This window comes from Triticum aestivum, chromosome 3B (assembly GCF_018294505.1).
Source record: "Triticum aestivum cultivar Chinese Spring chromosome 3B, IWGSC CS RefSeq v2.1, whole genome shotgun sequence".
Taxonomy (NCBI): domain Eukaryota; kingdom Viridiplantae; phylum Streptophyta; class Magnoliopsida; order Poales; family Poaceae; genus Triticum; species Triticum aestivum.
Genome location: NC_057801.1, coordinates 65,921,160 through 65,932,683, shown reverse-complemented (window position 1 = coordinate 65,932,683; position 11,524 = coordinate 65,921,160).

The following is an 11,524-nucleotide window of genomic DNA, read 5'->3' as shown; positions in this document are numbered from 1 at the left end:
TCGGACTACCTCGGTCACGACACGGGAATGATGCCATATGGGTCATCACTGACAGGTTGACCAAAGTGGCACACTTTATTCCAGTGAAGACAACCTACACCACTCAGAGGCTTGCCAGGATTTATCTTTCCCGCATAGTTTGTCTGCACGGTGTCCCGAAGACTATAATATCCGACAGAGGCACTCAGTTCGTCTCAAGATTTTGGGAGCATTTACAACAGGCTCTGGGAACCCAACTAGCCTTCAGTACCGCATACCATCCACAGACTGATGGACAAACAGAACGCGTAAACCAGGTTTTAGAAGACATGCTGAGGGCATGTGTCCTCACCTACGGAACCAGTTGGGAAGAAAGCCTGCCATACGCCGAGTTCGCATACAACAATAGCTACCAGGCCAGCCTACAAATGGCACCATTTGAGGCTTTATACGGGCGAAGATGTCGTACCCCGCTAAATTGGTCAGAGACCGGAGACAACCGCATATTCGGGCCAGACCTGCTCAGAGAAGCCGAGGAAAAGGTCAAGCTAATCAGAGACCGACTTAAGACCGCTCAAAGTCGACAGAAGAGTTATTATGATCAGAAACATCGTAGGGTCAGCTTCGAACCCGGTGAGGTCGTATACCTGAGAGTATCCCCTATGAGAGGATTGCAACGATTTAAGATTAAAGGAAAGTTAGCACCAAGATTCATTGGACCATTCTGCATAGTGGCACGAAGAGGCACTGTAGCCTACCAGCTAGACTTACCCGAGGAATTATCCGATGTCCACGACGTGTTCCATGTCTCGCAATTGAGGAAGTACGTACGCAACCCAGAGAAACAAGTATCCCATGAAAACATTGATGTGCAGCCAGACCTCACTTATCGAGAACGTCCCATAAGAATATTAGAGGAATCTGAAAGGAGGACCCGACAGAAGACCATCAAGTTTTTCAAAGTCCAGTGGAGCAATCACACCGACAGTGAAGCAACTTGGGAAAGCGAGGATTTTCTTCGGACTGAGCATCCACACCTATTTAAGGATCAGCTGAAATCTCGGGGACGAGATTTTTCCTAAGGCGGTAGGTGTTGTGACACTCTAAAATTTTTTATTTGGTTTTTATCAAAAACTTTGTGGTTTTTGAGGAGAGGCTATTTAATTTTTTTTCAGAAAACCCTTCCACTTAAAAAAAAACTTCCTTTGCCTTGGCAAGGATTTTATTTTTTTTCAAACCTTGGTGTTTGATCTCTTGAAACTTCTTCTCTGTTGGTTCTCTCAAATTTAACTTTTGAGTTTAAATTGTTTTCTTTTAAATTGAAGCTCTATGAAAATTTGGGATTTCCATATCTTGGAACCATCCTTGACTTGGCATTCTTGCCCATGTGATAAAACCTCTCCAAAACCTCCCCTACACCTTGTGCTCAACCTAAGTTCTCTGTCCCAACTAATCCAAACAAGTTTTGGATTTTATTCTAATTATTTTTCCCTCTCAAATCAATTCTGAAAATTATTTGGAGCCTTAGTGATTTTCAAAGCAAGTACTCTTTTTCATTTGAGTTTTGACCTCACACCAACTCTCCTGGATAGTCCTTTGTACCCACAACCCAGAACCATCTTGATCCACTCCTTCTCTTTTCAAATTTTTCAAAATTCAGCCTCTGCAAGTTTGGACCAGATTTGCCAAATTTGATGAAATTCATATCTACACTCCCCCAAAAATTCCACCAAAATTCAGGCAACCTATTTGAGCAATGAGAAGCCACTCCACCAAGTATCAGCTCAAGGAAAAATCACCAGAGGCCAATTTCATTCTGTCGAACACCTTGCATGCACTGCTGCTGTTCAAAATTCAGAAACATTCAGAGTTTAGTGTTGATCTTCGACAGAGTTTCAGTCACGCGGCCACAGTGCACTTGGCGCGTTGCACGCGGCTCTTTCTCCCTGGCCAGCACCCCCGCACGCGCGCTTGGCGTCTTCCCGGCGTCGGTGGCGCCCCTGGCCGCCCGCGCCGGCGTGTCTTGCGGCGGCCGAGACCCCGTTACAGCCGTCAGGGGGCAAGAACGGCGGCTCAACACCGTTCCGCGCCGCCCATCGCTCCCTGGCTCTCCGCGTGGCCTCATGCACGCCAGCGCACGCCCGTGCACCGCCACCGCGACCGGCAAGCACAGGACGCGCTCCCTGCCGCCGAAGGGCCCGCGCCGCCCCGTTCTGTCGAACTCCCTCCTAAGCACCAATCTCCAGCTCGATTAGCACCAAAACGGACCCAGTAGCCTCCCACGACGGCGCTCGACTCCCTAATCACCCCCGACCAAGCACTGCGCCGCCGTAATCGCTCGCCGAAGACCCCGTTCACGGCAACCGCCTCGGGCCGCCTATAAAAGGGCCCCCGAGCTCAACCTCGTGCACGCCTCATCCCCACTCCGCACCAGCGCCACGCCAGGCCACTCGGAGGACCTCGAGGAGGTCTCCTCCCCCAGCTCCGGCCGCCCCGATCCGCCTCGGCCGCCACCTCGATTCGCTCCGGTGAGGCCGTCTCCGGTGCCCAAACCCTGTTCGTTACCCCCTCTAGCTACCAGGAGCATAACCCCCTCTTCAATTTAACCCTTGCAGCCCTCTCCGACGAGCCCCTCGACCACCCGAGCCGCCGTCCGCCGGAGCAAAGCTCGCCGTCGACGTGGTGCTCGCCGACCGCTTCCACCACCATCAACCGACGCGGAAGGGTGCCCTGAGCACGGAGGTACCCTCCGATCTCTCTGCCTCGCCGTCGATCGCTGCCGGCGACCACCGCGGCTGTCGGGCACCGGCGAACTCTGCCGCCCCGTTTGAACATTTGAACCTGACGAGTGGGACCCCACCGTCAGCCTCTCTGCCCTTTCTATCGAACCGTTTTCTGGAAGCGCCTTCGGGCAAATACGTCTTTCCTCTGGGCTGGCGTAGTCGCTACCGAAGCGCTTTCTATTTTTATAAGCTAGCCCCTGGAAACCTTCTGTTTCATTACAGATGAGTCCCTGGACAAAAACCCTTATAACTTTTAAACAGAAAAGTATTTTTGATTGATTCTTCTTCTGTTCTCTTTAAAATTTTGTCTAGTTTTTTATCAGATTTATTTGAAAATTATTTGAAGTACTTTCTGTGCACTCCTTGGTATTCACAATAGCGCATATATTTTCCTTATACCGTAGATACCGAAGGAGGTGACGGAGCCGTGAACTTCACTGAGCTAGGCTCCGACTACTCTGAACCAGGCAAGCATGTTTGAACTTTTGATATGATGAGTGTCTTGGCATGTTTTGCATTTAGTTAGTTTCATGGCATGTTGATAAGCATATCGATGAATGTCATTTTATGCGATAATGAGGTAAGTGAGTTCGATGATCCATAAGTGGATGGATGTGAGTATGAATGGCCATGTGTTGGCATGAGGATGGGTGAGATGGCAGTGTTGTAGCATGCCAGTCTCATGCCGGACTATGTGACTTCAGTGTCAAACCGTATCGGTCCAGTTCCTTTCATTTCCTTCCCTGTACTACCACATGTTTTCCGCAAGGAATATGGTTTAGTAAGTTGCAAACCACTTTTCTGGTACACACCAAAAGGAGAGGCCGTGATGATGGTTCCATGGCCCTGGATTAAAGCCAGTCATCCAGTCAGGGGGCATGGGTGTTTCCGGTTGGGACCGAGAGGGGGGCACCCCTTAGAGCGCGCGTATATAAATTTGATCCCATGCTATTCGAGATTGTGATCTCCCCGTCTCGAAAGTTTTTCTTGGACGATGTCTAGGGTGATCCCTAGCATCGAGAGGTATGATGGGTGTGTACTAGTTAGCTGTGTTTTCTTCCGAAATACCGTAAACGGAACTAGTCCTTCGTGACTACGGAAATCCGTTGGCTGTGGGAATAATTTTGTACAAACTCTGCAGAGTCATATATCCCTCCATGTCATCTATTCCATGTCCAAATTCGTATTATCTTGTCCTAACAATGACAGTGTTGATGACAGAGACTCCGGTGTTTCGCATGAGTGCTAATTCCGGTTAAATGATATTCCTGTGGATGGACTAACCCATTTATTCTTATGAATTAAAAGTTTATTATGATTATTATTTATCTGTCCATAAAAGCCCTTTCTGTGATGTCGCCCCGACGTCCGACTGTGGCATTTCTTTTCAAGCCCTTTCTGTGATGTCGCCCCGACGTCCGACTGTGGCATTTCTTTTCAAGCCCTTTCTGTGATGTCGCCCCGACGTCCGACTGTGGCATTTCTTTTCAAGCCCTTTCTGTGACGTCGCCCCGACGTCCGACTGAGGTATTTCTTTTTAAGCCCTTTATGTGGTGTCGCTAAGACGCCCGACTGTGGCATCTTTTTCTTTATATTTATTTGTTCACCTTTCGAGGCGTCGCTTCAGACACCCGATCGGAAATTATTTATGTTCTGTTGGGATTTCAGGCGGACTACCGCCATTTTCCTTTTACTGACCTTGTTATGATAATTTTGAATGTACATTGGTGAATTTATTCATGACGCATCCATGCATGCATTTGTTATATCTTACGTCCGAACTGTCTTGCGAGTACTTTCAAAGTACTCACTGGCTTGTTGATTTGGCCAGATGCTGACGAAGGCGATTTCATGGATGAAGAGTTCGATAGCGAGTCCGACACTTAGAGGAGTCCCAGTCAGTCTCGTGTGACCCTGGATTTGGTCACTGTTTTATATCCGCTTCCGCTACCAAATAAATTCATCGAGCCTCACCTCGACGCTCGATGAGATGATAGACTTAGAGTCTTGTATTTCTCTCCCCGCTGTGTTTTTCCACCACCGCCCTATCCTCGAGTCAGTAGTATGTCTCCACACCACTGTGTCATGTCCGCCATTATGTATAATTATTGGCGTGCTTGTAATAATTTGGTTGAGCAACCGTAGTTCAACCCTGTAATATATTTTATGCTATTGGCTTATTGTATCAAGAAATTGTCTACCAGTGAGGAGAATTTCTCTCATACTGGACTCAAAAGATTGGTTTCTCAATAAATATTTTTATTGGAAAACCGGTCGTGACACCACCTCCCTCGTTTTCAGCATCGAGCCAACCACCTGCCTCCTCCTCGTCGTCCAGCAGCAGCACCGAGCAACCGGCGAACAGCAACTGCAGCCCCACTGCCGGCTGACCGAACCAGCATCCCGCGCCAAGCCTCCTGCCACAGGGATGCGAGCTGCCTTCCGAGCTCGTCCTCCTATGGATCCCCTCGATCCCTGCCTTGCCGCGTCTGCCTCCCGCTCCAACCTCGTCCACCAGCAGCTCCGAACGCCGCAGATGAGCCCTGTGCCGTCCCTTCCCTTCCTTCTTCCGCCTTTCTCTCTGTCTCTCAAATCCCTCTCTCGTCTCTGTCTCATCTCGCAGGAAGCCCCAAGGAGTTGCGCTCGTCCCCGACGCCGGCAATCTTGCACACGCCGTGGATCCTCGCCTCCGCGCCCTAGGTCCGGCCCCTTCGTCGGTTTCCCCACGCTCCATTCCGCCTGTTCCGGCTGCTTCCGCGCCATCCCCGCCATGTTCCTGGAGCCGCGACGCCCGCTCGTCCTTAGCTTCGAGCGACCGCACGCGCCTGGGCCACCTCCCCTTTGCTCGTCCCCAAGTCCCGCTTCGCCGTCTCCCGCAAGTTCTAGGGCGCCGCTGTTTTGCCTCGTCGTCGCTGGAGTCCAAGCCGCGCCTGCTGCCTCCCCTGCTTCGCGGTGAATCCAGCCCGCTTGTGTTGACCACGTCAACCAGCGGCTCGTCCCGTGCCTCTGCTCGCACGCATGCACAGCTGCGTTGACCGCCCGATGCCCTCCAGCCGCGCTGCGGGCTGCCAACAGCCAGATCCACCAAGCCCAGCCGGCCTCTTCTGCTTCCAGACGGGCCTCGGCCCATGGTGAGCCTCCAGCCTATCCCTCGCCCCAGTGCACCACATGTTAGCTTGCGCCCACCAGATTCGGCCCGTGTATTTTTTTTTCCATGCGCTGCGAATTTTGCCATTTATCCAGAGACTGTCAGTTTATAGAAAACCCCTTGCACTTCATGCATTTAATAACTCACAAATGGTGCATCGGATTAAAATGATTTTAACATGTAAAATGCTTAGAATTTTGTGTAGATTAATAATTTGCAACTCTCATCGATGTTAAAAATGTTTAAAATTGTTGTTTGCATTAATTTGCATAAATGCCATGCTAAAATGATTTATTTCATAACTAATTAACCGTAGCTCCGATTTTAATAAACTTTATATATTTGGGGTGGAAAAATGCATAGTTTAACATGGTGCACTTTATTTTCCTGTTTAACAACAATAAAATATGTTTTAGGGCAGAACAGTACCAAAACTAAAATATGGACATGAGGATTTTCCGAAATTGTTGTTTGTTGTTTCTGGCCTCATTTAAAATTGCCTAGATAGGTAGTTTAATTATGCTTCACCCCCTTGCCATGTTTAATAACATTTAATATTGTTGGGTACAAAACCAAGAGAGAACTAAATAATTGATGTGGTGTTTTGTCAATATGCAACTCGTTGCATATTGAGCTCCACTTAACTTGTAGTTTTGTTTGTTGCACTTTGCCATGCCATGCCTCATTAAACCTGACATGCATCATACTTGTTTGTGCATCATGCCATGTTTATGCTTGTGTGTTTACCATGTTGTTTGTTTCTTTCCGGTGTTGTTTCTTAGTTCCGGTAATGTTGCGATTGTGAGGATTCGTTCGACTACGTCCGTTCGTCTTCTTCATGGACTCGTTCTTCTTCCTAGCGGGATTTCAGGCAAGATGACCGTCACCTTGGATCTCATTACTATCATTGCTATGCTAGTTGCTTCGTTCTATCGCATTGCTGCTCTACCTATCACTTGCTCTTCAAGCCTCCCAAATTGCCATGTCAGCCTCTAACCTTTTTCACCCTTCCTAGCAAACCGTTGTTTGGCTATGTTATCGCGTTGCTCAGCCCCTCTTATAGCGTTGTTAGTTGCAGGTGAAGTTGAAGATTACTCCATGGTAGACAGGATTATGTTGGGATATCACCACATCTCTTATGTAATTAATGCATCTATATATTTGGTAAAGGGTGGAAGGCTCGGCCTTATGCCTGGTGTTTTGTTCCACTCTTGCTGCCCTAGTTTCCGTCATACCGGTGTTATGTTCCCGGATTTTGCGTTCCTAACGCGGTCGGGTGATTTATGGGACCCCCTTGACAGTTCGCTTTGAATAAAACTCCTCCAGCAAGGCCCAACCTTGGTTTTACCATTTGCCTCACCTAGCCCTTTTTCCCTTGGGTTTCCGGAGCCCGAGGGTCATCTTTATTTTACCCCCCCCCCCCGGGCCAGTGCTCCTTCGAGTGTTGGTCCAACCTGAGCGATGTCCGCGCCCCCTGGGCAACCAGGGTCTATGCCAACCCGATGTCTGGCCTATCCGGTGTGCCCTGAGAACGAGATATGTGCAGCTCCTATCAGGATTTATCGGCACATCGGGCGGCTTTGCTGGTCTTGTTTTACCATTGTCGAAATGTCTTGTAAACCGGGATTCCGAGTCTGATCAGGTCTTCCTGGGAGAAGGAATATCCTTTGTTGATCGTGAGAGCTTATCATGGGCTAAGTTGGGACACCCCTGTAGGGTATTATCTTTCGAAAGCCGTGCCCGCGGTTATGTGGCAGATGGGAATTTGTTAATGTCCGGTTGTAGATAACTTGACACCAGATCCAAATTAAAATGCATCAACCGTGTGTGTAGCCGTGATGGTCTCTTCTCGGCGGAGTCCGAGAAGTGAACACGGTTTTGGGTTATGCTTGACGTAAGTAGGAGTTCAGGATCACCTCTTGATCATTGCTAGCTTCACGACCGTTCCTTTGCTTCTCTTCTCGCTCTCATTTGCGTGTGTTAGCCACCATATCATGCTTAGTCGCTGCTGCAACCTCACCACTTTACCCCTTCCTTACCCATTAAGTTTTGCTAGTCTTGATACCCATGGTAATGGGATTGCTGTGTCCTCGTGGCTCACAGATTACTACAACAACAGTTGCAGGTGCAGGTTATGTGATGATCATGACGCGAGAGCGATGCTTGCTTGTTTTGGAGTTCTTCTTCTGCTTCTTCTTTGATTAGGGGATAGGTTCCAGGTCGGCAACCTGCGCTAGCAGGGTGGATGTCGTTTGAGTTTCTGTTTGTGTTTCATCCGTAGTCGGATGTTGCTCTTGTAAGATGATGTTGTATTCTTATGACATGTATGCCTCTTGTATGTATCCCCATCTATTATGTAATGTTGATGTAATGATATCCACCTTGCAAAAGCGTCTTCAAGATGCGCTTCTATCCTTGGTGGGACCTTCGAGTTCCTTTAGGATAGGGTCGCATCTTGGGCGTGACAGTGGTGTCTCGGCACGACAAACTGCAGCAACGATGCATACTCAGAGAGAACACTTATACCTTGAAATTTAGTAAGGGATCATCTTATAATGCTACCGCCGTACTAAGCAAAATAATATGCATAAAATATAAACATCAGATGCAATCAAACTATGTGACATGATATGGCCATCATCATCTTGTTCTCATGATCTCCATCACCGAAGCATCGTCATGATCTCCATCCTCACCGGCGCGACACCTTGATCTCCATCGTAGCATCGTTGTCGTCTCACAAACTATTGTTACCACGACTATCGTTACCGCTTAGTGATAAAGTTAAACAATTACATGGTGATTGCGTACAATAAAGCGACAACCATATGGCTCCTGCCAATTGCCGATAACTTTGTTACAAAACATGATCATCTCATACAACAATTTATATCACATCATGCCTTGACCATATCACATCACGGCAAGCCCTGCAAAAATAAGTTAGACGTCCTCTACTTTGTTGTTGCAAGTTTTGCGTGGCTGCTACGGGCTTCTAGCAAGAACCGTTCTTACCTACGCATCAAAACCACAATGATTTTTCGTCAAGTGTACTGTTTTAACCTTCAACAAGGACCGGCCGTAGCCAAACTCGATTCCACTAAAGTTGGAGAAACAGACACCCGCCAGCGACCTATGTGCAAAAGCACGTCGGTAGAACCTGTTGGAAATATGCCCTAGAGGCAATAATAAAAGTATTATTATTATATTTCCTTGTTCATGATAATTGTCTTTTATTCATGCTATAACTGTATTATCCGGAAATCGTAATACACGTGTGAATACATAGACCACAATATGTCCCTAGTGAGCCTCTAGTCGACTAGCTCGTTGTGATCAACAGATAGTCATGGTTTCCTGGCTATGGACATTGGATGTCGTTGATAACGGGATCACATCATTAGGAGAATGATGTGATAGACAAGACCCAATCCTAAGACTAGCACAAAAGATCGTGTAGTTCATTTGCTAGAGCTTTGCCAATGTCAAGTATCTCTTCCTTCGACCATGAGAGCGTGTAACTCCTGGATACCGTAGGAGTGCTTTGGGTGTATCAAACGTCACAACGTAACTGGGTGACTATAAAGGTGCACTACAGGTATCTCCGAAAGTATCTATTGTTTTATGCGGATCGAGACTGGGATTTGTCACTCCGTGTAAACGGAGAGGTATCTCTGGGCCCACTCGGTAGGACATCATCATATGCGCAATGTGACCAAGGAGTTGATCACGGGATGATGTGTTACGGAACGAGTAAAGTGACTTGCCGGTAACGAGATTGAACAAGGTATTGGATACCGACGATCGAATCTCGGGCAAGTACCATACCGATAGACAAAGGGAATTGAATACGGGATTGATTAAGTCCTTGACATCGTGGTTCATCCGATGAGATCATCGTGGAACATGTGGGAGCCATCATGGGTATCTAGATCCCGTTGTTGGTTATTGACCGGAGAACGTCTCGGTCATGTCTACATGTCTCCCGAACCCGTAGGGTCTACACACTTAAGGTTCGATGACGCTAGGGTTATAAAGGAAGTTTGTATGTGGTTACCGAATGTTGTTCGGAGTCCCGGATGAGATCCCGGATGTCACGAGGAGTTCCGGAATGGTCCGGAGGTAAAGATTTATATATGGGAAGTCCTATTTTGGCCACCGGAAAATGTTCGGGATTTTTCGGTATTGTACCGGGAAGGTTCTAGAAGGTTCCGGAGTGGGGCCCACCTGCATGGGGGACCCACATGAACGTGGGTAGTGGGGGCAAGGCCCCACACCCCTGGTCAAGGCGCAACAAGATCCCCCCTTAGAAGGAATAAGATCATATCCCGAAGGGATAAGATCAAGATCCCTAAAAAGGGGGGATAACAATCGGTGGGGAAGGAAATGATGGGATTTCTTTCCTCCCACCTTGGCCAACGCCCCAATGGACTTGGAGGGCAAGAAACCAGCCCCTCCACCCCTATATATAGTGGGGAGGCGCATGGGAGCTACAGACGAAGTTCTGGCGCAGCCCTCCCCCTCTCACAAGTACTCCTCCTCTCCCGCGGTGCTTGGCGAAGCCCTGCAGGATTGCCACGCTCCTCCACCACCACCACACCATTGTGCTGCTGCTGGATGGAGTCTTCTTCAACCTCTCCCTCTCTCCTTGCTGGATCAAGGCTTGGGAGACGTCACCGGGCTGTACGTGTGTTGAACGCGGAGGTGCCGTGCGTTCGGCACTTGATCATCGGTGATTTGAATCACGACGAGTACGACTCCATCATCCCCGTTCACTTGAACGCTTCCGCTTAGCGATCTACAAGGGTATGTAGATGCACTCTCCTTCCCCTCGTTGCTAGTTTCTCCATAGATAGATCTTGGTGATACGTAGGAAAATTTTGAATTTCTGCTACGTTCCCCAACAGTGGCATCATGAGCTAGGTCTATTGCGTAGATTCTTTGCACGAGTAGAACACAAAGTAGTTGTGGGCGTTGATGTTGTACAATATGCTTACCGTTACTAGTCCAATCTTGTTTCAACGGTATTGTGGGATGAAGCGGCCCGGACCGACCTTACACGTACTCTTACGTGAGACAGGTTCCACCGATTGACATGCACTTGGTGCATAAGGTGGCTAGCGGGTGCCAGTCTCTCCCACTTTAGTCGAAACGGATTCGATGAAAAGGGTCCTTTGAAGGGTAAATAGCAATTGGCATATCACGTTGTGGTTTTGCGTAGGTAAGAAACGTTCTTGCTAGAAACCCATAGCAGCCACGTAAAACATGCAAACAACAATTAGAGGACGTCTAACTTGTTTTTGCAGGGTATGCTTTGTGATGTGATATGGCCAAGAAGAATGTGATGAATGATATGTGATGTATGAGATTGATCATGTTCTTGTAATAGGATTCACGACTTGCATGTCGATGAGTATGACAACCGGCAGGAGCCATAGGAGTTGTCTTTATTTATTGTATGACCTGCGTGTCATTTAACAACGCCATGTAAATTACTTTACTTTATTGCTAAACGCGTTAGCCATAGAAGTAGAAGTAGTCGTTGGCGTGACAACTTCATGAAGACACGATGATGGAGATCATGATGATGGAGATCATGGTGTCATGCCGGTGA